Raw genomic sequence first — 27,456 nt, 5'->3', positions numbered from 1 at the left:
TAGACACCTGCCGTGTGGACGTCCTTCAGGGGAAATACCTTCCAACTCCCGTCCATGACCTTCGTTTTGGAATCTCTCAGTTCTCCGTACCTGGCACGGCCCTGCCCGAAGCAGACCCTCAGTGAGCGTGCGGCCGGGTGGGCGTGTCCATCTCACTCATCCACGCAGTGTTGGTGGTTGCTGATGTGTGGCGCATGCGCAGAACGGCTCACATGGTGGGGACAGGAACCCTGGAGATGACGGGGCTTCTGTCCAGAAAGGACCAAACTGGCTTCCGAGCCTGTGTCCTTGGTGGATGGTCTACCTTGCTTTGGCTGTCTGTCCAATGTGGACTGAACCCGCCCACATGGGGAGGGGGCAGCTGAGACGGTGGCAAACGGGTCGTCGCCTGAGTCCTGCCGTCTTGTGCCTCTCGGCCGGGGCGGCTGGAGGGAGCAGGCAGGCGGGGGACAGGGCAGCAAGGCCAGCGTTCTGGTTCCAGAGCCCCAGGAGGGACGGTCAGGGAAGCCTGCAAGGCTTGGACAAGCCTGGAGGGTCAGGACAGGAGGGTGGGCCTGAGCCCGCCTTGTGACTTTGGGTAGCTCTTGATTGGGGACAGCGTGAGCAAAGGCGTGAGGCAGGGAAGACTGGTGCGTCTGGAAGACGGCGAAAGACCATTCGTGTGGGCCCGGGGACTCCAGGAAGTTCCCTCCCTGGACACCACGGTCAACAAGCACACTGCGAGTTTCGGAGGGACACTGGAAGGGAAGTGGGTGCTAGAAGTAGGAGGGGGGACCCCCAGAGTCAGAGGGGGTCGTGAACCTGGTGTCGGTCACTTGTGGCCTCACCTGAGGCTTTCTCCCTGAACGGCCAGGCTCTGTTAAGCTATCCAGAGAGCCGTCCACCACCATTCTCTGCTCTGCCTGTCCATGCCAACTCAATCAGCAACTCCACCATGTCCTTTGTTCACTGACTGCCGTCACTATTGTGGGCTAATAAAGTTGCTTCGATTAACCCGGGTGCAGGAGACCATCTGACCTGTCCCTTTGCCACTTGTACGGGATTGGTGGTAACGAGCATTTTAATTAACAGCAACAATGCTTAGTTTTAAATTAAGAAGCACGACTTAACTTTCCCTTCCTTCTGAGCCCACGGGGATGGTGCGCCTCCTGGATCATTGCTTAGTGCTCGGCTCATCCGTTAGGTGGCCTTGGGGACCGTCACTTCGCCCTGGGCCCCTGCAGCTGCTGCTGTGTCCAGCTGAGTGTGAGGACAGTCACTGGTATAGCCCTGTGTACGCACAGTTAGCAGCCTGGTCATGGGCCGAGGGCCTCCTGGTGAGCGGTGGGGCATTTCAGATTGGCACTATATTAAATAACATCTGCAGGCATCCATTTACCATCTGAGTATAAGAGATAAATCATTTTCTCTGCAGTTCAGTGAACTCGCATTACTAGGAAAAGAAAAACGCCTTTGGCATCAGAGTTAGCAGCCAGTTACCATGAGCACCACACACCCAGCAAGCCCATCCTGAGTCCCTTGTACAACGTGACCCCAGTGAGAGGAGTAAAGCAGGCCTTGCTCTCCAGAAATGCTCCCCTCTCTGCCCAATTCACCCCGCTGGGGTGAGGAGATGACAGTATCAGGTAAAGTGTGATCAAGGGTCTGGCACAGGTCAGCAAGGAGGCCCAGGGCCTGCAGACGAAGCAGTTCTTGGGTGAGGTCACTGCCACCATGAGCTGGCCATCTGCCCCACCTTCTCTGCCGCCTCACCGGTCAGTGGAGACATGTAGGCGTGTTCAGTTTCAGGCGTGGTCACGGGGGACCCTTCATACTGGGGCGGTGTCAGACCTGGCCCCCAGCGCCAAGCTCGAGGGTAACTGAATGTTACAGAATCACCTGCCAGGTGACAACAGTCCTCGGATGTGTCTGGGCCACAGCAGGCTGGGATCACAACATTTCTGTTACTCCATCACAGAACATGACATTCATCCACCTATTCATCACAGGGTTGAGAACGGCCCCCCAGGCCACGCATGCTTCTCAGTACTTGGCTATTTCTCTCTGGTTTCTCTAGAAAGCCATGGCCCTGTGTATAGATTATAAAATTACATCTCCCAACAAGGGGGGTCCAGAGAAACAGGCTCAGAAACCATCTGTGGTCAGCCGGTCCCCATGTTTTCCATCAGTGGGCAGTTTGTCGTCCAGTCTTTTTATTCCAGGCTGTGCTTCCTGGCCAGCAAGCAGTGGTGGAGAGAAAGGAAAGAGGTCACGGGGTCACAGGATACTACTGGTCTCACTTTTCTGCTAACTGGGGGAAAGAGGTTGAGGTGTGGAGTTGGTATGGAGAAAGGCTCGATGCAACGTGAGGAGCCTGGGCCGCCCTGGGCATGGGGCCTCCAGGCTGGGAGGGCACTGGCCGACATGGTCTCGGGCCTCGGCTGAGTTGACTCAGTTTACTGCGGCCAGAGGGGTGAGGTTGGGAAGGGGTGGACAAGAGCCAGCACCCAGGAAGGAAGAGAACAGATCAGTGGGGCTCTGGGTGGGACCCCATTTGGAAGAAGAGTGTTGCTGAGTGAAGGAGCGGGCTTGGTCCCAGGTGTGTAACTAAAAACAAGAAGTGAGGGAGGCAGGCTCACAGACGGCCCCTTGTGAAGGGGCGGCCCTGCAGGGGGTGGCATGCTTCAGGAAAGTCCCCTGCAGGCCGGCCAGAGGGCTCGGTTTTCTCGCCCGTTTGATGTTTGCGTTTGTGTGCTATTGCCGTGTGGATAGGACCATCACTCACAGAGCGGCGATTACCCGTGTCGGACAGTTCTAGGACCATCCCGACCGTGTCTACCTTCCCTCATGCCGGCTTCTGAGGGATGCACACAGGTCTCTGCGGAGCAGCTGCCCCTGAAGGATTCTGAAAAGCTGCCTGTTGCTCTTAGGCTGACGGGCTGGCTGCTTGAGGAAAGGGCTCTTTCCCCGGTGTTAGCAACGTTGTCGTGAGGACCACTGCCCCCGCCCTTCGACCTGCTCAGGGCGGCGTGCTGGCTGCAGGGTGGGCAGAGGAAGACCCTGCCCTCTCCGGCCACTCGGGAGGGTTCCCTCCCCCAGCGGGGCTCAGCAGCTCCTTCCAGACCTTTCCATGCGGTGGGAAGGACAGGAATGAACAGCTTTGCTGAGGCCTGGAAGGTAAACCAGGAAACAGCGAGACTTGGCGGAGCGGCATCAGTGCGCACCTGCGCCCAGGTGAGTCCGGGCGCCCTGCGCACACTCCCCCGCCTGCCCACCTCCTGACTTTCCACCCCGCGGGCAGTGAACGTGACCCCCTGAGGTGGCACGCCCCCCGTGCCAGGCACAGAGTGCCTGGGACAGGGTCACTGCTGTGTTCTCACGGGTACTGACCGCTTTTCCTGTCCAAGTGAGTCATCCCAGCCGTTGTTGACATAATTGGTAATGAGTGACACCTCTCACTATTTCAAGTGCCCTGACCAGTGGATCAGGACAATGCCGTGCCTTTTGGGCAGTGACGGGGGAGCCCGGGAGAATGCGGTCAGGACAGCGTTGTTCTGACCGATCCCGGTGACGTTTCCTTCCAGGCCACAGTCCGTGGTGTTTAATTGCACTAGCTGGACTCTTCCCTAGGTGCCCTCGGCTCTGTAACATGTTAACCTGTTATAAGGTTACATTCTGGATATGCTCCACAGGTAGAACTAGGTGTGCAAACATTTTTTGTTTTAGATGTAAATGTTCTCTGCAAAATGTTCTAAATGCTGCTGCCTGTTGGAAAGGAGAAGCTGTAGATACAGCCTGAGCCACAGATGTCCCGCTCGCTGCGATGTTCACGGTGCCGCAGGCCAGGGGCGGGCAGGGAGGAGGCTGGATTCTTCAGTCTGAATCTGGGAAGAATGCCCGGTTCTGTCCACCTCACCACTTGACAAATTGGAAATAATTTAAATTTCCCCTTCGGATCGGAACGGCTCCAATGGGTTGATTCTCAATGCTGTCATCTTCCGTCTTGCAAGGTCGGGGTGCACAATCGTGTGGCTGGCTCTCTCTCTATCTCGTGAGCCATCTGGGCCAAACCCTGCAGTGAGCCCACTTCCTGCGGGAGCGCCTGCCCGCCAGCCGCCAGCCTGACCTGGCCTCCCCCACCCCCAGGGTGGACTTCCCCTGTTCCGTGTCCTCACACCACCTCTCCCCCAGGGTCTCGCTGGGCTTCCTCCCCGCCCCTGGTCTCGGGAAGCGAGTGGCTATGCCTGCGTGGCCGCACGGACCTCCGTGGTCAGCTGGTCCAGACCTCTGTGAGCTGAGCCATGCCTGCAGACGCACCGCCCCCCACAGGAAGTGTGTGGCCGCCGGGGCCTTTCCAGGTCTCTCTGGGGCTCAGACCACGGCAGAGCCGTTTCTAGGGTGAGGGCTTCTCCAGGATCCATGTCGCCCTGAATAGGACATCCTTCATGCCCACCCCACACCCTCAACTGGTAGGCTGGGCCCCGGACAGTAAGAATGTAAAGAAAAGAAATTCTAGCTTCACTCAGGGGAAAGGAGACAGAAAAACAAGAGAGATGAATGTCACTATCACGGAGGCTGGGTTCCCCTGCGTGGCCTGTCTCTGGATCCCGGCTGCCCGCGGCCCTGCTCTGTGTGTGACAGCGGTCAAGTCTCAATCTTCTCATCCTTGAAATGGTGCTCAGCCTGCCTCCTAGCGTGAGCTGTGGGCTGTGGGAGAGACAGCATCCCCGGCCGCCCGCCGAGGCACTTGACCGTAAATCTGACAGCCCCTTTCCTTCCTGTTTTTAGGAGGACAGTGATACTCTAGATGAGACCGGGGACCCTTTCAGTTGTGGAGGGGACACTGTGCAAGCACCCCAATGCCCACCCTCCCCCTGCACCCCCAGTGGAGCAGATGTGTCCGTGGGTCCAGCCTCCCTCCCCCGTTTCCTAACGGGCTCCTTTCACCTTGTCCAGCGTCTTGCTCGGTCCCATAGTCCCACTTCCCACTTGCAGGAAGTGTCCACGTGGTCAAGGTTAGCCTTAGGGGACATGCTGGTTGCTTGGTTTTTACTGTACTTGTGTATTAGAGAAGCTGCCCCTTGTGGTTTCACGCTGACAAGTGTGAGGCCCCAAACCGGGACACTGTGTGATCTGTTTTGTAGAGTCCGCCATCCTGGGTGTTCTTGCTTTGTTTAAAAAAAAATGAAAATAAAACAGCATTCATTCAGAGCTTAGTTTAAAAGTATCATTTGGGTTTGGGAAGCAGTCGTCATGCTTTGTTCATTTATTGAAGCAGCCGCTGACAGAGTGCCTACCTGGCTCTCACGGGGCTGCCATGTTCCTGGTGGTTTGTGGCTCGGTTTGACTCGAGCCTGCAGCCCTGCTCCGGCCTGTCCCTGGGCCTTACTTTACGTTAGCATGACTCAGCATTGCGTGGGAGGTAGTTTTCACTGTCAACCCCCCTGAAATATCAAGGGTGCCATTGCTCCTGGCTTGTCCCCGTGCTGGGTCCCAGGCAGACACCACAAGGTGTCCTCTCCCACATCTTCCCAGGTACTTTCTGGGGGTTGGCCTGGGTAGCCTCTTATAATAAGTTATTCCCACAGAGACGCCAAGTTCCCCATCCTCCCACGACCGCCTCGGTGCCCCTCACCTGCCGCTGTTTGCTATCCCACACTGTGCTCCGTGGCTCTCTGCAAACCCTATGATTGTTGACGTCATTCCACAGAGAGTCCCCAGTTACTGTTTTTGTAGATTCTTTGGGATTTTTCTTGTAGACAATCATGTCTTTGGAGAATTAAGAAAGTATTAATATTTTTTCTTTCCAATTTCTTTGTTTTATTTCTTCTTCTTGTCTATTTTGCGTTGACTAGGACTTCCAGTACGATGTTACGTGTGAGTGGTGAGTGTGGACATCCTTACCTGTTCCCAGTGTGGGGGGGGGAAGGGTTAGACATGAAATCTTCCACCATTAAGATTCATGTTAGCTGTGGATTCCCCCACGTGGATTTAAAATTCCTTAGCAGCCAGAACTGCTGCTGTTGCTTCTTTCCCTCCAAACCGACCCCACAACCAGCTGTTTATATAGTTAGTACGACTTGTTACAATTGCAGAGTGTAGATAGAGTCCTGATCATCTTTGCTTTATGGTATCTGGCCCGGCCATGCCTAATGAGAGAGGTCGTGCATCGGGGTGGAAAACACTGTGTTCTGCGTTAGCTGTTTACACATAGTGACGACCAAGTCCGTTCTCTGCTGTGCAAGTGCGAGATGACCGCTGAGCCTGTCTCCAGCCATGCTGGAGGTCAGTGCTGGCTCAGAGCCCTCCCTGTGAGGCTGCCTGCTGGCCACTTGCACGAGAACAGGGGAGCCGGGTTGGTCCGCTGAGGAGTGAATAGACAACAAAATGTGACCCAGCCATACAGGGGAGCCGTACTCGTCCATAAAAAGGATCGAATTACTGGTCCTGGTGCCAACGTGGACAAACCTCGCAAACATTGTACTACGTGGAAACAGCCAGCTGCACGTGTCATGTATTGTAGGGTCCTGTTTATCCGAAGTGTCCAGAGTAGGTCAACCCATAGACAGCCAGTAGGTCAGTGGCCCCTGGGGTCATGGGGTGTGGAGAGAGGGCAGGCTGGAACGTGGAGCAGGGCTGGGGAGTTCATGAGCTGATACATGGGCCTGGGGTTTCTTTCGGAATGATGACGGTGTTCTAGAATGAGATTACGGTGATGTTTGCAAAACTGATGAATGGGCTACAGCCCATTGAATCATATACACTTTGAAACAGGTGAACTGGTTTATGATGTGTGAGTTATATCTCAATAAAACTTTTGGGAAAAAAAACTGTTAAGAGTTTAAATTCGTGGGGAGTGAGTAAGGTGAATAAAGGTTAAATGGAGCGTGTCTTAAGCAGCTCTCTCTGGAGAAGTTGGGCAGAGGGGACTGCCTGGGGGGGACATTGGAGGCCTACAAGGAGGAGCCGCTGACTGGTGGGGCATTTTGGGGGAACACATTTTAGATCAAGGTCAGCCACTAACCCTCCACCATCAACTGACTGCCAGAGATTATAGGAGCGTTGGGGGTGGGACACTTGTGAAAACCGCTGATTTCAGCAAAAAACCATTTATGGTCCTGTAGATAAAAAAAGGCTCTCTGGGAGACCCCAACAATGAGGGAAAAAGTGGACACCTTTCAATGGTGACATAGAGACAGAAGTGGCTAGAATTAGCAACTAACCCTATGACCCAGGAGGCTAACATTCTCTTTCTCTTTCTTTTTTTCAGACTATAGCCAGCATTTTCCCTGGGTGAGTACAACATTTTTTTTTAAAAAAAAATTATTTCCGCTGTGTCATCAATGACCCCCCCCCCCCCAAAAAAAAAAACAAACCATGGGTGGGTTTCACGGTTAGAGAAACATTATCTTCTTGAGAAAGAAGGCCATGTGGTCAGCGTGTTCTATTTGAATTTTATGCCTTAACTTGCTTGAACAGGCTTGTATCACCCCTTGTTCATCTGTGTGTGTGTGAGAGAGAGAGAGAGAGAGAGAGAGAGAGAGAGGGAGAGAGAGAGAGAGAGAGAGAGAGAGAGGGAGAGAGAGAGAGAGAGAGAGAGAGGGAGAGAGAGAGAGAGAGAGAGAGGGAGAGAGAGAGAGAGGGAGAGAGAGAGAGGGAGAGTGAGTTTAAAATCTGGCTCAGCGGCCCAGTGTCCTGAAGTGCCGTGTTGAGAACAGTTTCCACGGGCTTCCTTCCCTTTCACTGAGCTGTCCTGCCTTCGAAAGGGCCTTGCCTTATCTCAGCGGTGCACCTCCGATCACTATTCGGGAGCTCCGTGGCACCAAACTGCATGGATGGTAATTGCTTCTTAAATGATCTGCTACTGAAGGGGAGTTTTTCTGGATGGCCCTTTTGTTTTAAAAGGGGGGGGGGGAAGAAAGAAAAGTGTTGTCGTCACCTAATTTTATGCCTTTTGAGATCCAGGCCACCATTGCCTTTGGTCTTGATATCCTAGTATTGAGACAAAGAAAACACCATACCCTTTTTGTGTACTACTTAACAACCAACGTCCTGGGGTCAGTTCCCTAATGACACTGAGGGGAGAAAAATCGAAGAGCTTTTGGAGCGGCAGCCACCTGTGGGCAGGTAGCACCTGGCCCTGACCTGCCGTGGGTCTGGAGGCTCACCTTTTCGGGAAGGGGACCTGGGCGCGGGCCGCCTAGGAAGCTGCATTTCTTAAATGCGTCACCTTGTCTGAAATACTTGGACTTTGCTCTGAACTATCCTGAAATCAATAGGCCAATTCTGGTGCCCTGGTGGGCCTTCTCTTTTGGTAGTAGTGTGGGGGGGGAGGTGCACCCTTTGTGGCCCTATTTCATCCAGGCCTAAATGCTGTGGGTGCTCCTGGAGTAAGTGAGCTCTGGTTGCCTGCCACGCCGCTGTCTCGCAGGAACGCCAAACATCAGCAGCAACTTAATCAGGATGGGAAGGGGACAGTCCCCATCTGCTGCCTGCTAAGCCTGTTGTGTCATCCGCCTTCTGTGTCACTCCATCATCGGATGCTGTCCTTTCTCAACGCCATGCTGTCCTAGACTCTAGAGCAGTGCTGGTCAACCTGGTCCCTACCGCCCACGAGTAGGCGTTCCAGCTTTCATGGTGGGTGGTAGCAGAGCAACCAAAGTGTAAATAAAAAGATAGATTTAACTATAGTAAGTTGTTTTATAAAGATTTATTCTGCCAAACTTAGTGAAAAATCCAAAATAAAGTCCTTGGTCAGTAATTATTATTATATGCTTTAACTTGCTGTAACTCTGCTTTATGAATGTTACAAAGTAAAGTTACTGCCCTACTTTATAAATCACCATGACTGTGGAACCAGTGGGCGGTTAGAGAAGTTTACTGCTAACAGAGATACAGAAGTGGGCAGTAGGTATAAAAAGGTTGACTACCCCTGATCTACAGCAACTGTCAGCTATGAGATCGCAGAGAACGGTTGTTAGTGGAATGATGTTAATGGGATAGAGATTCAGTCACAAGAGATCAGCAGACCCCATTGCCAGCGAACCCTCAGCGAGGAGTACTGGCTCATTCACGCCGCTGTGAATGGACGCATCACCTGCTTGGCAGAAGCAGCGGGTCCTGTGGTGCCAGGATGAAGTATCTCAGGTCGGGCCCCTGGACTTGTCTCCTTCCGCAGTGTAGGCAGCCGGTCCTGATTCGTGCAAAGGGTCTGACCATGGCTTCTTCCTCGGCTCTCGGCTCAGCGCCAGCCCCCCCACACCCAGTCTTGCCGCCCGCCCGCCGGCCTTAGGAGCGCCTGGACTGTTGGTTAGGTGACCTGCTACCGTGAGTGGTCAGCAGCTCTCTCAGCTGCGATCCCGCGGCCTGGGCTTCCGGGGCTCCCCACCTCCCTGCGTGATCTCAGAGCCGGTGACCGACTCTCAGAAGTGCGTCCACCACCCAGAGGTCGCTGAGCACTCCTCCGGGTGTTGCCTTCTCTCCTCCGTTTCCACCGGAGCTGCTTTGGGCAGCATCTCCCTGTCCTTGGCCCGGCCTACCCACCCTTAGCTTCCGCGTCAGTGGGGAAGCAAAGCTCCGTGCTAGGAAGCTGTGCGTGTTCTTGGGGTAAACAGGCTTCTGATTCTGGGACTCGTTCTCTCGGAGGTGGGGAAACCAGTGGGGTTGGATGCATGAACCCCTAACAGTCCTGGCTGCCTGACCGCTGGGACCCACAGCTGGGCGTCCGGCTAGAACCTCAGACTGGTCTTTATAGCTCGTGGCCATTTCGTTGTGAAACATTTGTGCCTTGTCCCTGAGAGTCAGGATTTCCACCGACAGAAAAGAACTTATTTCTAACGTGTGGAATTGGAAACTTGGCTTTTGAGTCAGTCAGAACTGCATAAGTGGCTCACCCCTGGGCAGTGTGGGAGAGAGGAGGTGTCCTGAGGTTGGAGACTGTCCCCAGACCTCCGTCCACATGTGGTCAGCTGGCTGCAGAGGAATCCAGTAGCAACCTGCTGAGTGGGCACAATGCCTCCTTCCTCCCCGTCAGTCGGTGGAGCCCTAGGACGACCGTGACATTGTAGTGAGGTGACCCAGAGGAAGCACTTGAAATTGTTATTAACGTCATCACACAAGGATGGCAATCATTTTCAATGTTTCGAGAGAAAATTTACCTGGGTAGCAGTGTGTCTGCTGGCACTATCACAGCTCTCAGGAGAACTTTTCCTTTCTGGCAACAATCCCTGACTTTTCATTCAATAAACCAATGCTATGTTAACATTTCAATTCTTTTTTTTTTAATTCAATGAAAGGACAGGAGGCAGAGAGACAGACTCCCACATGCGCCCCATCCGGGATCCACCCGGCATGCCCACCAGGGGACGATACTCTGCCCGTCTGGGGTGTTGTGCTGTTGCTCAGCAACTGAGTTCTTTGCTCCTGAGGTGGAGGCTATGGAGCCATCCTCAGTGCCCGGAGCCATCCTCAGTGCCCGGGGCCAACTCGCTTCAACCAAGCCATGGCTGTGGGAAGAGAAGAGAGAGAGAAAAAAAGAGAGAGGAGAGGAGGAGAAGTAGACGGGCACTTCTCCTGTGTGCCTTGACTGGGAACCGAACCCGGTCTACCATTGAGCCCACTAGCCAGGGCCTGAGTTTTAAAAAAAGAAAAAGTAAATATTTTCTGGATTAAACTGGATTAAGAGGAGTGTTTGTTAGCACATTCACCCATTTTCATATTTTTATTTTCTCTTATTTAAAAACAAACCTGGGAAGTAATACTGTAGTTCATATCGCTTGTTGGATATGACCAAAGTCTCCCCCCGTAGAGCATGCTTGCAACTCTGTGGGTCTCCACTGCATAGTTCTCAAATAATGCAATGGAATTTCAGAATTAAGAATTTATGGAAGGCACGGAATTAAGGTTTAAATATTTTCTCTTCAGGCCCTTTGAGGTCTTCTGTTGTTCTACCAAAGGGTATCCCCAGTAAGTAAGATTAAATGATACTTGTAACTTGACTGTTTCACTTTGGTTTCATGGGAATAGCCAGGGAATATAAAAGAAAAACAAACTGAGCACAGCTATTAAGTAACAGTGGATTTAAATTGAAATTTCACCTAGAATATCCGTTTACCGGCCTTGCCCTTGGGAACGATTCGTGCTTCCTCCCCCCGACGGTTTCGATCTGTGTGTGTTTTGTCCCCCACGTCATTTATCATCCCTGGTGCCGTTCTGAAGGGCCACCGTGGCAGGACAAAAGAAAAGGGCCTGAAGGACTTTTCAGTAAAGTGTGTGCTGCCCGGGCCGCGAGCCGCCCTTGTCATGCTCTCCGCCCGCCCCGGCTGGGGTTCCGCGCGCGCCCGCGCACAGCGCTGCGTGTCCTGCGCCCGTTCTGAGCGCGCAGCAAGACGCGCGGGAGATGCGCACGGCACCGAAGCCCTGAGCACGTCCTGCGAGGTCCGATCCCTGTTTCCTTCCTTTGAGCACGTCCTGCGAGGTCCGATCCCTCTTTCCTTCCTTTGAGCACGTCCTGCGAGGTCTGATCCCTCTTTCCTTCCTTTGAGCACGTCCTGCGAGGTCCGATCCCTGTTTCCTTCCTTTGAGCACGTCCTGCGAGGTCCGATCTCTGTTTCCTTCCTTTGAGCACGTCCTGCGAGGCCCGATCCCTGTTTCCTTCCTTTGAGCACGTCCTGCGAGGTCCGATCCCTCTTTCCTTCCTTTGAGCACGTCCTGCGAGGTCCGATCTCTGTTTCCTTCCTTTGAGCACGTCCTGCGAGGCCCAATCCCTGTTTCCTTCCTCTGCTGTGTTACGGGGTTTTTTCTCAGCACCCCTGATCCCCACAGCTTTCCTTTCTGAGCACAAAGTGTTTCTCCCAACGGAGAAGTTAGTCGCCCAGAGACTGAACGAGGAGCCGACGACCCAGTGGAAGAACGCCTTCAGATCTGACGATGACCGATTCATCCCTCCTTATTTTCCATTTCCACCCCCACCCCCGCCACCTCCTCCAGCCAGGAAAATTTCAACATTCTTCCAGGAAGTGCCTCCTCACGGCGTCCACTGAGGAACCGTTTGTCATGTCGCAAAGACCTGGATGTGAGTGGTCACAGTTTCCACTCGGCAGGGACGGGAACTCGGCTCTCCTATATAAACTCCCGTCCTGTCCCCGGGCGCCCGGCAGAGACCCCGGTCCCGAGCTGGAGTTCTCCTAGAAATCCCGGTGGCCGACAGGCAGGAGGTTGAAAGCATGGATCCCCGCCGACCGGGATGGCTCCCCGGCATCGTTCTGGGAGGACCCCAGGTAAAGGGAAAGGCTCCCGCGTGGGGATTGTGTTGTGGTTGCTGTGGTAATAAGGTGCCTGAGGTATTTAAATGCAGAACGCTGTGAGGCAGCGCCGTGCAGTGAAAATCTGGCAGGCCGGCTCAGTTCACCCGTCCAGCCCCAGCAGGAAGTCGGGGCGCGCTCCGTCCAGGAGGCCCTTCCTGCCCACCACGGCTCAGCCAGGCGGGGCCCCAGGGTGGGGTGGGGAGCTGCCCTCTGCCCTGGGCCTGCCAGGCTGTCGGGCTGCCAGGAACCCAAGGTGAGGCCCTCCTCAGAGGAAGAACCAGCCCCGGCCATTGTCGGGGCCCTGGGCTGGCTGGACGACGTGCTAAAATCCCACTCATTTTGAGCGGGCCATTTCCTATTTTTATCCAAACCTCACTCCTCATTTTCCCGAACAGCAAGATGTGACAGGACGTGGAAGTTCAGTCCATAGTGACGTGCTGAGAAAGGGGGAGGTCCCCGGGCAGCCGGGTCAGTGAGCTGACCTTCGAGGAGCTTGTGTCCATGGCCACGAGGCGGGGCCGACGATCTGTGTGCGAGGCTGTCCTCACCTCGTAGGGGCAGATGGTGCGGCCCACCTTAGGTCCCCTGGTCTGCCCGAGGAACGGCATCAGTCACGCCGGGTGAAGAAGACAGGGCGGATAGAACCTTTGCTGTGCGTGTTACGGGGAGGGTTCTCAGACCCACCGAGCCTCGGAGTCAGGAGTCCATTCTCATGGCCAGCGACAGTCCCCATTTGCTATGGGAACTCCCCCTCCCCCACCTCTGTGCTTTTCTGCTGGGGGACATCCCCGTGCGCACCGGGTTCGATGCCTTCAGCTTAAAAAATTGCCGATTGTGAAGTGGTTTCCAAAAAACTGCTTATTATGATGCAGAGTTCAGTGTAAAGTATTTCAAATGTGGGACAAGGGAAGATCCCAGCTGCTGAGCAAAGCTGTGGTCACAGAACGGAGCCTCTAAGTGGCTCTTCTTCCCTTTGTTTTCAATGGAAGTGAGAATAAGCAAAGAAAAAAAACCCAAAAAACAAACAAACAAAAAAGAGCCCCACAAGAACAAAATAGGCATTTGTGTTATTTTATGATAAGACCTGATTGAACTTAACTTTAAAAAAAACACACAAAACATGTTGACGGTACTTCACTGATTTCAAACAACTTCATCCACCAAGATGGATTTGCTCTCAGATACGGTCCCACTGTCTGCTCAGTTCCTCCTAAAAGCTGCCGTGCATGGTGGGTACCCTGTGGCGGGCAGAGAAATTCATTCTTTTAAAAAGACGTCATGTTGGTGGAGATTTTTAGTCAGCAGAACAGGACCTGATGATCTATTTCCTGTTTTGCCGGATAACTGATAACTGGAGTGCCTCCTGCTGATAGCCCCTGGGTTCCTGGTAACCCCCCCCCCCATGCTGGGAGAGCAGGTGGCAGCCGGCAGAGGAAGATGCCCAGGTTTGTTATCTCCCTTGTGGCTCGGGGGCACCTGGAGGCAGTGTAAGGGGGCGCTCTCACCTCCGCCTTAGAAAGGGCGCAGAGGGAGCAGAGCGCAGGTCAGCGGCTGCGGTCACAGGGGACAGGTGTCCCCCACGCTGTGCCAGGCCCTCTCATCACCTCCACCAGACTGGGAGGTACCCGCCAGCCAACAGGAAACAGAGCTTTCCATTATGAAAAAATAATCATGTTGCAAGTGATTCCAGGACTGGACGGAGCACGTGACTACAGAAGACCCCCTTCCCGCCGGTTCTGCCCACAATTTGCCAGGAGATCGTGATAGTTTGGAACAATTTCCCAAACCCTCGAGTGGATCTTGTCTCAGGGTTTCCAACGATTTCCACACATTATCTGCTGACCAGATCAAGTCTCTAATCTCCGTCCACACACTCGCCAGGCCTCCTTTTCTTTTCTTTCTTTTTTTTTTTTTTACAGAGACAGAGAGTGAGTCAGAGAGAGGGATAGACAGGAACAGACAGACAGGAACAGAGAGAGATGAGAAGCATCAATCATTAGTTTTTCATTGTGCGTTGCGACACCTTAGTTGTTCATTGATTGCTTTCTCATATGTGCCTTGACCACCGGCCTTCAGCAGACCGAGTAGCCCCTTGCTGGAGCTAGTGACCTTGGGTCCAAGCTGGTGAGTTTTTTGCTCAAACCAGATGAGCCTGTGCTCAAGCTGGCGGCCTCGGGGTCTCGAACCTGGGTCCTCCACATCCCAGTCTGACGCTCTATCTACTGCGCCACCGCCTGGTCAGGCAAGGCTTCCTTTTCGACGGCAGATGCGGCCAGTGGTTGGTCCCTTTGCCCACCTGACGTTCCTCCCCTGCGGGCTCACGGTTGTGCGAGCTCTTGAAAAACAAACAAACAAACAAAAACCAAGGTCGGAGATACCAGTGCTGATTGTGTCTTTCTGCACAGGGAGCTTAGAAAAAGAACAGGCAGCAAGAGAGTGTCCTTCTCGAACGCGGAATGACCTGGACAGGTCCCAAGCCACGCCTCCTTTGTCTACATAGTGAGAGGCTACATAGGGAGAGATATTTTTAAAGTTCTCTTCAGGGCGTGAAGGTCTGTGATCCCGGGCGACGCCTCTCTGGGTGTTGAGCTAACAGCAGCCGTGCCCCTGACGCGGCCATTGCTGCGTGTCACGCGTGTCTGGGGCCATGTGCCTCTGTCGCCTTCCCATCGGGACGCAGTTTGTCCATCGGATGTGATGCTGTAACGAGCTCCCCTCTGAAAGCTGCCCTGGGCATTCTCCTCTTTCCTGCTGCCGTCTCTCCCTCGGGCAGCCGCCCCCACTGCCTCCCGGAAGAAGCGGGAGCACAGAAAGGGGGGACTTTACTAACGGGGGAGAAACGAGGTTCACAAGCAGCCTTGGTCTTTCCAGGGTGTCGCTGGTGTGCAGGGAGTCAGGGCTGGGGGCCCGTGGGCTCCGGTCCCGACACACAAGCCGAAACGTCAGTGAATCACACCACGACACGGGACTCTGCCCGCTGTTCTGACGTCCACTGGGGCAGGTGGTTCTGGGGAGGGGGGGTGTCATGGCTTATTCGACATGAAGAAGTGATTCCCTGGGAAGGAAGATCGCTTCATCTTGTCGGAAACCATGGAAACCCCCAGGGCCACCGCCACCCCCTCTTCCGAGCGCTCTCAGGGAAAGACAGGCTGGGAGTGCGTGTGGCTGAGATGTGGGGAGATCCGGAAGGCGCACAGTGGGAGGCGCGGGGTCTCCGTGGGGTCTCTGCAGCCCCAGTGCGTTGTGATTCCCTGTGAGTGCAGTGCTGTTTCCAAGGCTTCCTCCCCCTGCGAAGCCAGCCCTGACGTACTGCAGGCTGTTTCCCGTTGTGGGTGGATTTATTTAATTCTTAATGACTGATTCACTAGTCAGAAGCTGAGTGTTTTTCTTCTCTGGAGCTGAGGATTAAGTCATGTTTCCTTTTAAAATATTGTTTTTGATGCTAACCTGAGCGCTGTGGTCCTCTGGGCATGTGGGACTAGCCTGGTAACGTCCCCAGGCTCTTGGTCAATGGCAGTGATGATGTCACCCTGTGACCCTGGGGTTCTCCCGTAGAGGAGATGGCGCCTCATTAAACACTCTAGCATGTCTCTGTCTATAAAGATGTTTTTGAGAATTGTGTAACTTTTTAAACCAGGGTTTTTTTTGTTTTGTTTTTTTCCTGTGTTATGACAAACCCACTCCACTCGGGAAGCCACGTGGTAGGTTTTCCCTAACGGAAACGTAGGGACATAATCCATTTCCACAGTGTTTGTCATGCTTCCTGCCTGTCCACTCTGTTTACTCCAAGTGGCCTCTGTCTGCCCAGCTGGGACCTGGTCACCCCTTCTGGTCCGTCACTTTATTTGACAGTGGCTCGGGGTGGGGTGGGGGGAGGTTGTCTTGGTTACCGGAGTTGTTGGCTTGTCTCAGGCTCCCTTCTGTTTCTGCTCCCCTCATCCCCATTCCTGCAGAGGAAGGAAGGGTGTGGCCATCTGTCTGTTCAGTGACACATGCTGCCCGGCCTGAGCACAGAGGCCAGTGAGCTGGGGGGACATGCCATGGCACCTTGTGCCCTCCACCCCGCACCAGGGAGCCAGTGTTGGGCGTGCACGTGCTGCCTCGGGAAGAGGGGCGTCACTGCAGAGACCGAGAAGGGCCAGAGGGCAGGAGAGGGTCCGCATCAGAGGAAAACAGAGGACAGTTTGGGGGGGGTGGTAGGGAGGCAGACTGCTTAGTAGAGTCAGTGGTGGAAACAAGGGGACCAGGAAAGGAGGAGGGTGGCGGACCCGGGCGGGGGTGGGAGCAGGGGGAGGGTCAGGAGGCCTGACCTCTATCCTCCTTGGCTGTGTGGCTTTAATCAAGCCACCCGCTTCCTAAGGTCCCCCCTCTCCTGAGTCGCCCACCCTGGCCAGGCTCTAGAATTACGTCTGTCCAAGATGGGACCTCAGGGGACACAGAAGGGTTCTAGTGCAAGAAGAACAGCACAAAACGTCACCCGTGTGCAAGGCGAGGACGCTAGAAAGTACAGGGGCGGGAGGCAGACGTGTTGGAGGTGGCAGGGGGAGGGATGCTTTTCTTTCAGGATGATCTGCTTTAAATGACATCTGAGGCCCGGGGTCAGGGCTTTCTTGAACTGGGTGTCCCCACTGAGACACCCTCTGTGCCAGGGCGCTGTTCACCATGCTCCAGGCCTAGGGGAAGGAGTGTGGGCGCGATCTGGCTGCTCTGAGGGGGCCAAGCACCAGCCTGGACCAGCAGCCTGGACTGCTTTGTCTGCTGATGGGCCACCCCCGGAAACCAGGGACCGAGTCCAAAGGCCAGTACCTGATCAGAAACCCACGTCCCAAGTCTGGGTGTGTACAGTAATAGCACAGAGGGGAGTCTTCATTGTTCACCAGTGTGGACGTCTTTTCTTAAATGCATCTTAAAGATTAAAAAACAAAAAGCAAATTTTATTTCATCGAGGCAACAACGCATTTCATAAAACTTTGTCTGTTTTACGTAGAACAACATGTCCAAGTGCAACAACAGTGTCTCTGAGAAATTTGGGGGGGGGTGGACATGAAATTGCCCCTAGCCGGAGGACCTAGTGGCCAGATGCCCCTAGAGGAGCCGACCGCTGGGAAGAGGGACGCACAGAAATTCCTGACCTAATCACAGGTCCTGTGGGAGACGGACTCCCCGTCTCCACAGGGTCTCCACGGGGCCTCAGCAATCCGGGTTGTGATTCTGTCTGAGTCTCTTAAACCCACAGTGAACGGCTTTCTTCAGGGATGTGGTTAAAAGAAAATTAAACACTGATCTTGGGAAATGAAAAGGCAAATTCAAAGTGTGGCCTGCTGACCTCGAGCTGTCTGCTCAGCTGTAGAAAGGCATATATATATATATATATTTAATTCCTCTTTGCTACTTTATCCGTGACTGATACAAAGTGCAGCACGTCACTTGAAATGAACGCTGTGAACGCGTGGTTTGAGTCGCGCAGAGGGAGCACAATCGATTTGGTTTGGCTCCCTGCCTGCCTGTGACTTGCGGGGGCTGTCACCTCCTTAGAGGACAGCAGTGTCCCGTTGTCTTTGAAGCCCCGGGGGGCTGCCCGCACCTAGCCGACCTCAGGACGCCTGTGTCTGATGAGGGAGTGAGCGAACGCGTGAATGGACCGCGGAGCGTGGAGGAGGGAGGGGAAGGCAGTGCGCGGAGGGGAACGCTCCGCCTTTGCCGTCTGTGGCGCCTGGGGCGGCACTTAGCACGAACTGCACTGGCTGCATAAAAGCCTGGATTTCTGGTTCAAAACAGCAGGAAAAAAGCATTTTCCTTGCTTCTGTAGTCTCTCGCCAGACCTGTCATTACCATGGTGGGTTTTTTCCTTTTTCTTTTCTTTTTTTTTTTTTTTTTTGACCTCCTATTTAATGTTGTGCTTCCTGGGGTCTGGGACACTCAGACAGTGAGGCCAGGACCCCCACCCTGTAGGTGGAGTGTGCTATCAGGGACCAGGAGGCGGACAGCCCAGACCCTGCCCTGGGGAGGTGACAGGAGGCACACTAAGTGTGAATCAAGGCTCCAAGCCCATGGCATAGCGGGCCGTTGTCCCCTCAGATGGCGTTTACAAAACGGAAACTCGGAGATAAGATGACTTAGAACTTCCAGAGGGCGGCTGGCGAGCATTAGCCCCACGCACGGAGCCACTTGTGTGGGGGTGGGGGGGCACTGGGTGGCTCACGGCTCAGTGGGAAGCCACCCCCAGCCTGAGAAGCGATGGTCAGAGCTCCGGACTGGTAAACCTGTGGTTTCGCAACCAGGGGTTTCTTTTCTGCGGGAACCTACCTGGTCTGTCGTGGGCTAGAGCTTCAGTGCCTCCTGATTCCGTCATTACTTTCCAGAGGGGTCTTCTGTCCTCTTTACGGACAGTGGTCATAGTGTCCGCACCCCCACTCACGGGAACAGGCCCTCGTGCGGCCAGGGGTCTCCTGTCCCCGCACGCAGTGCTGGCGGGCGGTGCGTGTGTTTGGGGGCGGGGTCCTGACTGGAAACTGCGTGCTCTGCTTTTGGAGCGAGATGGTGCGGACAGTACTGTCAGCCAGCACCCCCGGGGTCTCCGTAAATCCCCGGGCACTGTCTCCGTCCAGCGCCAGACTGGGTTTCCTGATTTCTTTCCCAGATAGGGCCAAGTTCTGTGTCCCTCTGTGGCTGTAGAGGCAGACTGCAGATGGCACGTGGCTACTTCTGACTCACTCTCTGCCTGGATTGGGGGAGAAGGGGGAGCAGTACATTCCGGGTCAGCACTGGTCCCCAAACCGGGCCAGACCTGCCTGTCTCAGCTCAGTCTGGGTTTCTGATGGTGGTTCTTTTTCCAGTTCCCCACCCCCAAGAGTTACTAAGAGCTAAGGGACCACCCACCACTTAAAGCCACCTACTAGCACTGAAAGGGGTATGTTTGAAGTCAATTAAAGATGGGGCCCAAGACGAGGACCTGTTATTCACTGTTGGGCTGTTCACCAAGGATCTGACCTCAGCCCCAATCCCATGGCCCCTTATTCCATCAGAGCAGAGCAAGGACAGTGGCAGGAGACCTCTCCACCCCCTTCCCCGGGAGAGTGACTGTTCCCCGTGTTCTGTCTCTGAGACCTTCCCAGGGAGGGAAGCCCAAAGTCTGTCTCCCGGTTGACAGTGCCGTGACTTCTGAGGATAAGGGAATGACAGAAAGGGCCAAGTCCAGCCTGCCCCCACACCCCCGTTCACGCCTGGTTAACGAGGGTGACAGATGGCCCATGCGTCCTCTGGACCACGCAGCCTGGTCCTCTTGTTTCTCCTCTGTCACATCTTTGGAGAGCACACTGCACTTTGTCTCTTGGGAAACCTGTCTGAAGCCCAGGCACTGAGGAGGAGGCGTGGACGGTTCCCACTAGAACAACCTCTGCCGCTGGAAACTTCGGAGAGGTGGCAGAGCAGAGTCAAGGCCATCCGGGACACAGGGTTAATGAGTTGTGAGCTGTGGGGGTGACGGTGCTCTCAGTGTTGCTGGGAGACCAGTGAGTGACACGGTGACCCTCAGCTTCTGAAGGTGGAGCTTTCTGCAATGACAGGCTGCCCAAAGGTCAGCAGCTTGCCTGGCTGAAATCCAGGGGGTTCTGATCCAACTCACAGATGACAACAATCACAGGTGTGAATGCCGAGGTCCCACGCTGCCACCACACAGGGTCAGCTCAGGCCAGCCCGGCTTCCTTCGCGTACTCAGGTCTCTTCCACCTCACTTGTGTCTCTTCCTCGGTCACCGCAGGCCCGTTTCCCAGGACGTGGAGGGTAAGAGAGCAGCGGTCCCTGCAGCTGGATGTACGAAGGTGAGACGGAGCTCCAGGCGCGGAGAGCTCGCCGGGCCCAGGTGCATGTCCAGCCCTCCCCCAGCCTCTCTCAGTGGGTCCTGGGGCCGCCCTGCGGGCTGGTCTGTCTCTTACCACCCTGTCCACCGCGCACACACTGTCCAGTCTCGTGCTGTGCCCGGGGCCACGCAGCGAGTTCACGTGCTCAGGTGCTGGACTTGAACCTTGGTCATTCTCTTCGGTGCGTAAGTCCTACAAGTTGGTCACAAGTCATCCTCTTGTACTCTGTCTTTACCTGATTGATTCAAGACCTTCCTCTTCTCTCAACACGGAAATTCGATGCAAGTAGTTGGTGGGTGGTGGGTGGGCGTAGCCCTTAGCTTTTGGGACTCTGTCGGAACTGGATGGAGGTCATTCGTTTTTCTCCCTTCTGCGGGAAAGGGCGTCCGTCCATGGTGGCCACCACCAGGAGGACCCAGGCTGCAAGCAGGGGGTTGCTGGAACGTGGGGGTGGCAGCCAGGAGACCAAGGTCAAACACCTGCTTTGCCTTTTAATGGGCTGCCTGACAATAAAAACAAGTCATGTGCCTGCTAGGCCCCTATTTAAAGGACATCGATGGGTCCCAGAGGACCTCTAAATTCTCAGGGTCCTTGGACTCGGAGTAGCAACACAACATCACGCAGCTGGCGCTTTGCTGATGGCCCAGAGCCTGCAGGCGGGGGTTCGAAACTGGACGGAACCCAAGGCTTCCTGTGGTTTCATAACTGGCCGCGTGCGATAGCTGCTTACAGACACCTACGTGGAAACCTTGTTTGTCAGCAGCACTGCGATATTTGATTAATTCTCCTGGATGGCATGACGGGGAGCCTGGGGCAGGCGTCGTCGCCAAAGGGGTCGCGACGGATTGGCTGAGCGTTCAAGCAGAGTTGTCAGGCGGGGCACATAGTCATTCCCTCGGCCTCGTCTGGCATTCAGTCCACGTCCACACTCCCGCCACACACACTGAAGACCACCCCAGACCGACCACCTTGAACGGAGTGGATTTGACCTCTGGTTTCCAAAATTTCTAAAAACGGGCGCTTCCTTGGCGAGTTCGGCGAGCCCACCCCACTCCATGGGCCCCAGTCCACCACCAGCCCGGGTGCTGAAGAGCCTTATGTCTCCAGGACAACTCCAGTCATGGACATCTCATCACCGGGACCCCGCGGGGCCACCGTCTGTTTCAGGGTGATGTGCGTCTCCTGTGTTTTTGCCAGTGTGGATGTGGAGCCGTGAATGATGGTGGATTGTCTGGAAGGGAGACGGTCCTCTAAGAAGGACAGGCAGTGCCGGAAGTGTCCGTTGCTCGGCAACGTAGAACCTCACCTACATTTCACCGAAGGCAGTTCAGCGGGCTGAAACCTCCCATTCCTGTGGTAGGACAGAGAGGGGGCATTCTTAAAACCTGCCCTGTTAAAATAACTTCTTCCCCAATAGAAAGCCAACAGCTAAGAGAGGGTTTGGGCAGCCATTGGCGGCTTCTTGGGGCACACCAGTGGGTGGAGTGTGAGAGGAGACCATGGTAGCCCCCACTTGTCCTGCGTGATACACCAACTTTGGGTCGTCGTTAATGAGATGGCGCAGGACTCAACTGTGCAGTCTCCAGCATAAGAGTCTCCCTCCACCGGAGGCATCCCCAGTTTTTCTAAGCATGGCACTGGAGTCTGGGACCCGTGCCGGCACATTTCCATCCGTCCACCCTGCACAGGTCCTGGCCTGCACTCTGAGGCAGGTTCCATTCAGCCCCACCCCACCCCCATCCCTGCCCCTGGGGAAGGAGGAGGCAGAGAGGAGCAGAGGCCGCCCCGCCCACCTGAGCAGTCTCTGCACTCAGACTCACACTGGGGGCTGGTGCGTCCAGCCACGGGGAGTTTCTGTAAACGTCGCAGCCTCCTTTCTTTAAGAAGTGGTGTCCCAGGAACTGTGCCTATTCATCGTGGCTGCCCTGTGTCTGAGCCCTCCCCTCCCCGCCCCTACGGCATTATTTCCTACTCAGAGCAAGTTCTCTCTCTGCTCCTAAAACAACAAACCTTCTCATCTTCGAGCCTGACCAATCTTCATAGTGTTGTAGCTAAAAAAAAAAAAAAAAAAAAAAAAAAAAAAAAAAAAAAAAAAAAAGAAGAAGAAAAAGAAAAACAAAGCAAAACCCAAAAAATACGGGACAGAGGAAAAGACCAGAGTGTAGAGATAACTAACGTGCCTCAAACTCAGGTTCACTGAACAGATTTGGACCAAACTTAGATTTAACACTTTCCCTGAAGTTTGGCATGAGTCAGTTACCCTCATTTTTCCAAAGAGCGGCCTCTGCAGTTCAATATGGGTGATTAGTCCCCTTTTGTTTGATACCATGTTATCAGGAGTCTAAGCCAGGAGCTCTCAACACCGTTTGGGGTGAGAGGGGAGGAGAGCTGACAGGCTGGCCCCGCCCGTCCAGATCAACTCGTGTTTGCTCTGAAGGTCGAAGCCCACCTGCTCCAATAGGAGGCTCCTTCCCAGGCCACTTCAAGGCAATCTTCCATGTCCCTCTTCTGATGTGGGTCCATTCAGAGATGGACACTAGTCCCCGCAGCCTGGATTCAAGGACTCCAACCTCAGAGGCTTGGAGTTCCAGGCGAGCTCAGCACTTGACTGATCCATCACTGAGGAAACCAGAGGATGAAGACTGAAGAGTCCCAGTGAAACACTATCGGTCTTCCTCTTTTTTTTTTTAAGCTAGGCTTCACAAGTTAGAGACCTCAGGAATTTATATAAGCATGTGTGTGTACTCCATGGGGGCGGGGAGGAGGGGGCTTTGAGGATCAGAGAGGCTGAGTCACTTGCCCAACGCCACACAGCTGGTACTAGGGCACAGCCTGAACCCAGACCTGAGCAGCCTGCAAACAACCAGTCTTCAGAGAACCTCATCTCCATGGTCCTCATGCGCCCGCCAGACCCGGGAATTGTTTTGAAACGCCGTGCGCTTTTCACCGGGAACATGGGGACTCTATCTAAACTGAAGAACATTTCGTTTCAGGACAAATGGACACACACTTCATAAATCCCAAAAAGAGTTACTGAAAATATTAATTTATTCCCCCTTCGTGTGTGTGGGTGTGTGTGCGTGCGCGCACATCTGTGGACGTTACTTACAAATAAAAAGCGAGATAAGAGCTTCAAAAACGAGGGTCAGTTAGAGGAACCTCCCAACCATCAAAACGTGGAGTTCCTCCTTCCCTGTTTTACTTCTACCTCTTGTTAACACCGTTCCTCCAGCCACTGGAGGTGGTAAGAAAATCTCCCCTTCAATTCACGAAGGGGAGTGAAGGAAGGCCTTTTAAGATGCCTCTTGTTCCCAAACCCTCTGTGTGTTCCCTCTGGCCTGCATCACGTCTCCGGCTGTCCCCGACTGTCACCACGGGGGGGGGGGGGCGGGATGAAGCAAAGAGTCAATAACTTAAGTTTCACGTGGCCAGGTGTTTGTTTCCCCGCAAAGAAATGGTTTCGGTGTTGGCGGGCGGGTGCTGGGGCGGCTGTGGATTGCCGTGGAACACAGCAATACTGTAGCGTCGCCATGGCGACCGGCGGACCTAAGGGCCCCCTTCGGGAATCAGAGGATCTCAGGTCCTGCTGCAGGCGGGTGCACCCGCGCATTGGCTGTCTGCAGCCGAGATGGTTTTCAGCAATTGCTTCAGCAGCGCCTCATCAGCGGGAAGTGAATGAGGAGAGGCGTGGTCAGGAAACAGATGGATGTGCAGACAGCTGAGGTGAGGATCCTCCAAGTTGCCCAGGAAGGGACGGCAGGCGGGTGGCAGCAGCGGCTGGAGAAGCAGCGGGCCGAGGGCCGCCTCGGGGCATGGGGTCCAGGAGCTGCTCACCGCCTGGTCGCCACGGTCCTGCTGCACAGAACACACGTCTCTGGCACGGACACTGGTGTTTTCTTCCTCGGAGGCAGACATCATTGGGAAGGCGATGGTAGAGAGTCCCCAAGTCCCGAACACAGTCCCGGGCTCCGAGAATGGACTCGGGAAAACCGAGCGTCCAGTTCCCAGGACAGCATGAGAGTGAGCGCAGCCCGGGGCCGGTCCTGGGACCTGCGTTGGTGCCGGGGTTCCTGCTGGGAAACTCCAGACCGCGGGCCCGCGAATCATGTCCACCGGAACGGCACTTTTTTATAAAACTGCCACATAGCCGGGACGTGGTTTGACCCACAGGATGTGAAATAAAGAAGCTGTCCAGAATCTTCCTCTTTGTCACAATTGAAGGAGAACTTGGTTAAGAGCCAGCAGTGACAGAGCCTCAGTTTTTGGACGGCAGACTTGCACAAGCATAACACGTGAGGGTGTGTGTCCCTTTTATTTTAGGAAGCGCAGTCACATACACGCGCGCGCACACAGATATTTTTGATGGGAGATGCTCACTCTTCAAAGCAGCTTCAGGCCAGAAATAGAATTGTTCCTTCTGCCGAGTGGAAAACGGTAGACGGAAAGAACTTCATCCTGAAACCCAGCTAGGGGACGGGCACCACGAATAGGTGTCCTGCACATGTCCTTCCACTTAGGTTGCATTTCAATCCGGCTTTGCCCTGAGGGCACCCTTTAGGAGCCTAACGCTGGCAGTCGCTTCTATTCGAAGTGAAACCCAGAGGGTGGGGGAGGTGGGGTCGGGGTTGCCCTTGCGGGTGCTGGGTAGGCTCCCTTCTTGTCCTCCTCCTTCCTAGGCACAGAGCACCTGGGCTCTGACTGCCCCAGCGGGATGCCCACTGCAGCAGCTGGGCACCAGCTTGTATGGTTCCCAGCCGCCAGCCTGGATGTTACGCCTCCTCTCTCACTGATTTATTTGAAGCCTAATACATGTCACTCCACCTTTGCAAAGCATTTTTTTTTTAATTTTTCTGAAGTGAGAAGTAAGGAGGCAGACAGACTCCCGCATGCGCACAACCGGGATCCACCCGGCATGCCCACCAGGGGGTGATGCTCTGCCCATCTGGGGCATTGCTCCATTGCAACTGGAGCCATTCTAGCACCTGAGGCAGAGGCCATGGAGCCATCCCCGGTTCCCGGGCCATCTTTGCTCCAATGGAGCAGGAGGGGAAGAAAGAGAGACAGAAAGAAAGGAGAGGGGGAAGGGTGGAGGAGCAGAAGGGCACTTCTCCTGTGTGCCCTGGCTGGGAATCGAACCTGAGACTTCCACACCCCTGGGCTGACGCTCTACTGCTGAACTAGCCGGCCAGGGATTGAAGCATAAATTTACTTTCGAGGCGAATTATTATATAGAGGTGAATGGTCTCTCCCAACACTTTCACCTGCTGCATGCCAGCTGTCGTGTGTGTGGCGGCTTCTGAGGACCTGCACCTGCTGGTCCGGGCAGCAGGGCTCACAGAGGTAACAGTGAGCATAGCTCACTGCATAGCTCATAATGCATAGCTCATTTAAGTCAGCTTTCTCCCAGAGTGTCCGTCTTTCCCTGGGATGTGGAGGGTCCCACAAGCCTCACACTCTGCTCAGGGACGGCCAGGCATCCCTGTGTTCCCAGGACTCCCCCAGATCACTTGGGTCGCTTCCCCCAGAATGCTCAGCAATGTTGAGACAGCTCATGCCTCAGGCGGAGACGGTGCCCAGGAGCAGGAAGCTGCCACCCCAGGCCTGGCACTCTCGTCGTCACCCACACCCAGCTAGAAGGGAAGCCTGTGCATTGGAGCTGCACATGACATCCCAAACAAGATCTGGGGTTCACTTTAAATGTTGGCTTTGTTGTGTTTTCACTAAAAGACGACATTCCTGTTGGCTCCTGTTAGGGAGGCAACAGGAGAAAACTTGATTGTATTTTACCTACAGTGTGAAAAAGGGCTTCTATCACCTTCCAGTCAGCTTATGGGCTCCCATTGTCCTTTGTGGAAGGGGAGTGTGCGTGTGCTGTGTGTAGACCATGGGTACTGTGTGTGTGCTGTGTGTAGACCATGGGTACTGTGTGTGTGCTGTGTATAGACCACGTGTACTGTGTGTGCTGTGCGTGTGCTGTGCGTAGACCATGTGTACTGTGTATGTGCTGTGTGTGTGCTGTGTGTGTGCTGTGTGTAGTCCACATGTACTATGTGTATGCTGTGCGTGTGCTGTGTGTAGACCACGTGTACTGTGTGTGTGCTGTGCATGTGCTATGTGTAGACTACATGTACTGTGTGTGTGCTGTGCATGTGCTGTGTATAGACCACATGTACTGTGTGTATGCTCTGCATAGACCACGTGTACTGTTTGTGCTGTGTGTGTGCTGTGTGTAGTCCACGTGTACTGTGTGTGCTGTGCATGTGCTGTGTGTAGTCCACATGTACTGCATGTACTGTGTGTGCTGTGTGTGCTGTGTGTAGTCCACATGTACTGCATGTGCTGTGTGTAGACCACGTGTACCGTGTGTGCTGTGCATGTGCTGTGTGTAGACCACGTGTACTGTGTGTGCTGTCACTTCTGAGTAAGTGAAGCCAACCAGTGAACAACATGACATGAACTCACTCTGTAGCACTTGTAGTCAGCATGCCCCGCGCATGGCGCTCTGTCCCTCTGCAAACGCGTGTGCAGAGCTGTATCGTTTTAAGTGTTGAAAAGCGGCGTGGGCTTTGGAGTGGACATCAGGTTCCAGTGCTGACCCGGCACTTTTCTTGCCTTGAGACTTCAGGAGATGATTGACCTCTGTAAATTAGAACGTCCCTCCGGGGTGCCGGAGGCACCTAGATAAGGCGATTCTTGTTACGCACTCGACACATGCCTCCCTGTGCCCGGGGCCCAGACGGCGTGGCTTTGCGGTTCTCGTTATTTCTCCGTGTGGCCTCCTGGTTCCACAGGAGAGTGGCCATTCTGGGTTTCTTTGGGAAACAAAGTCAAAAAGTCAGCCATGCTCTGGGATAACAAACTTGCCGGGACATTTTCTAGCGCATTGAAAAATCCTGGCACTATTGTTGTTAAAGGCATGGTTTGTATTTTAAAACTATCCTCTGTTACATTCATCTGGATGATAGTGTAAAAAAAGAAGAAAAAAAACCGCAAGAATGCGGCACACGTCTGTCAGTAAGTGGCTTTTAGGCGTAGAGTGATCTTGCAGAGCTAGAAAGTTCAGTGTACATTGTACTCCATTCACCGGTGGCTGAAGGCGCCGGAGGGCCACCAGGCTTTAAACTAAGAGCGAGAGGGATGAGACACACCTTCATTAGTCTAAATCAGGGCTCCCCAAACTTTTTACACAGGGGGCCAGTTCACTGTAACCTCAGACCGTTGGAGGGGCCAGACTATAAAAAAACCTATGAACAAATCTCTATGCACACTGCACATATCTTATTTTAAAGTAAAAAAACAAAACGGGAACAAAT

At 54.2% G+C, this 27,456-nt stretch overlaps 1 protein-coding gene across 4 annotated transcripts in view; it reads left to right on the top strand.

Moving 5' to 3' along the window:
* The window catches only part of PTPRE (protein tyrosine phosphatase receptor type E), a 142,144-nt gene that overhangs the window by 52,821 nt on the left and 61,867 nt on the right, over nt 1-27,456 (top strand). For all 4 annotated transcript variants that reach the window (XM_066354970.1, XM_066354967.1, XM_066354966.1 and 1 more), the window contains exon 2: nt 7,250-7,272. The gene's annotated coding sequence lies outside the window, so the exon portion shown is untranslated. The remainder of the gene's footprint in view (nt 1-7,249; nt 7,273-27,456) is intronic.

This window comes from Saccopteryx leptura, chromosome 13 (assembly GCF_036850995.1).
Source record: "Saccopteryx leptura isolate mSacLep1 chromosome 13, mSacLep1_pri_phased_curated, whole genome shotgun sequence".
Lineage (NCBI taxonomy): Eukaryota > Metazoa > Chordata > Mammalia > Chiroptera > Emballonuridae > Saccopteryx > Saccopteryx leptura.
The sequence above is the reverse complement of the archived record's forward strand: the minus strand, read 5'-3'. Positions and strand labels throughout refer to the sequence as shown.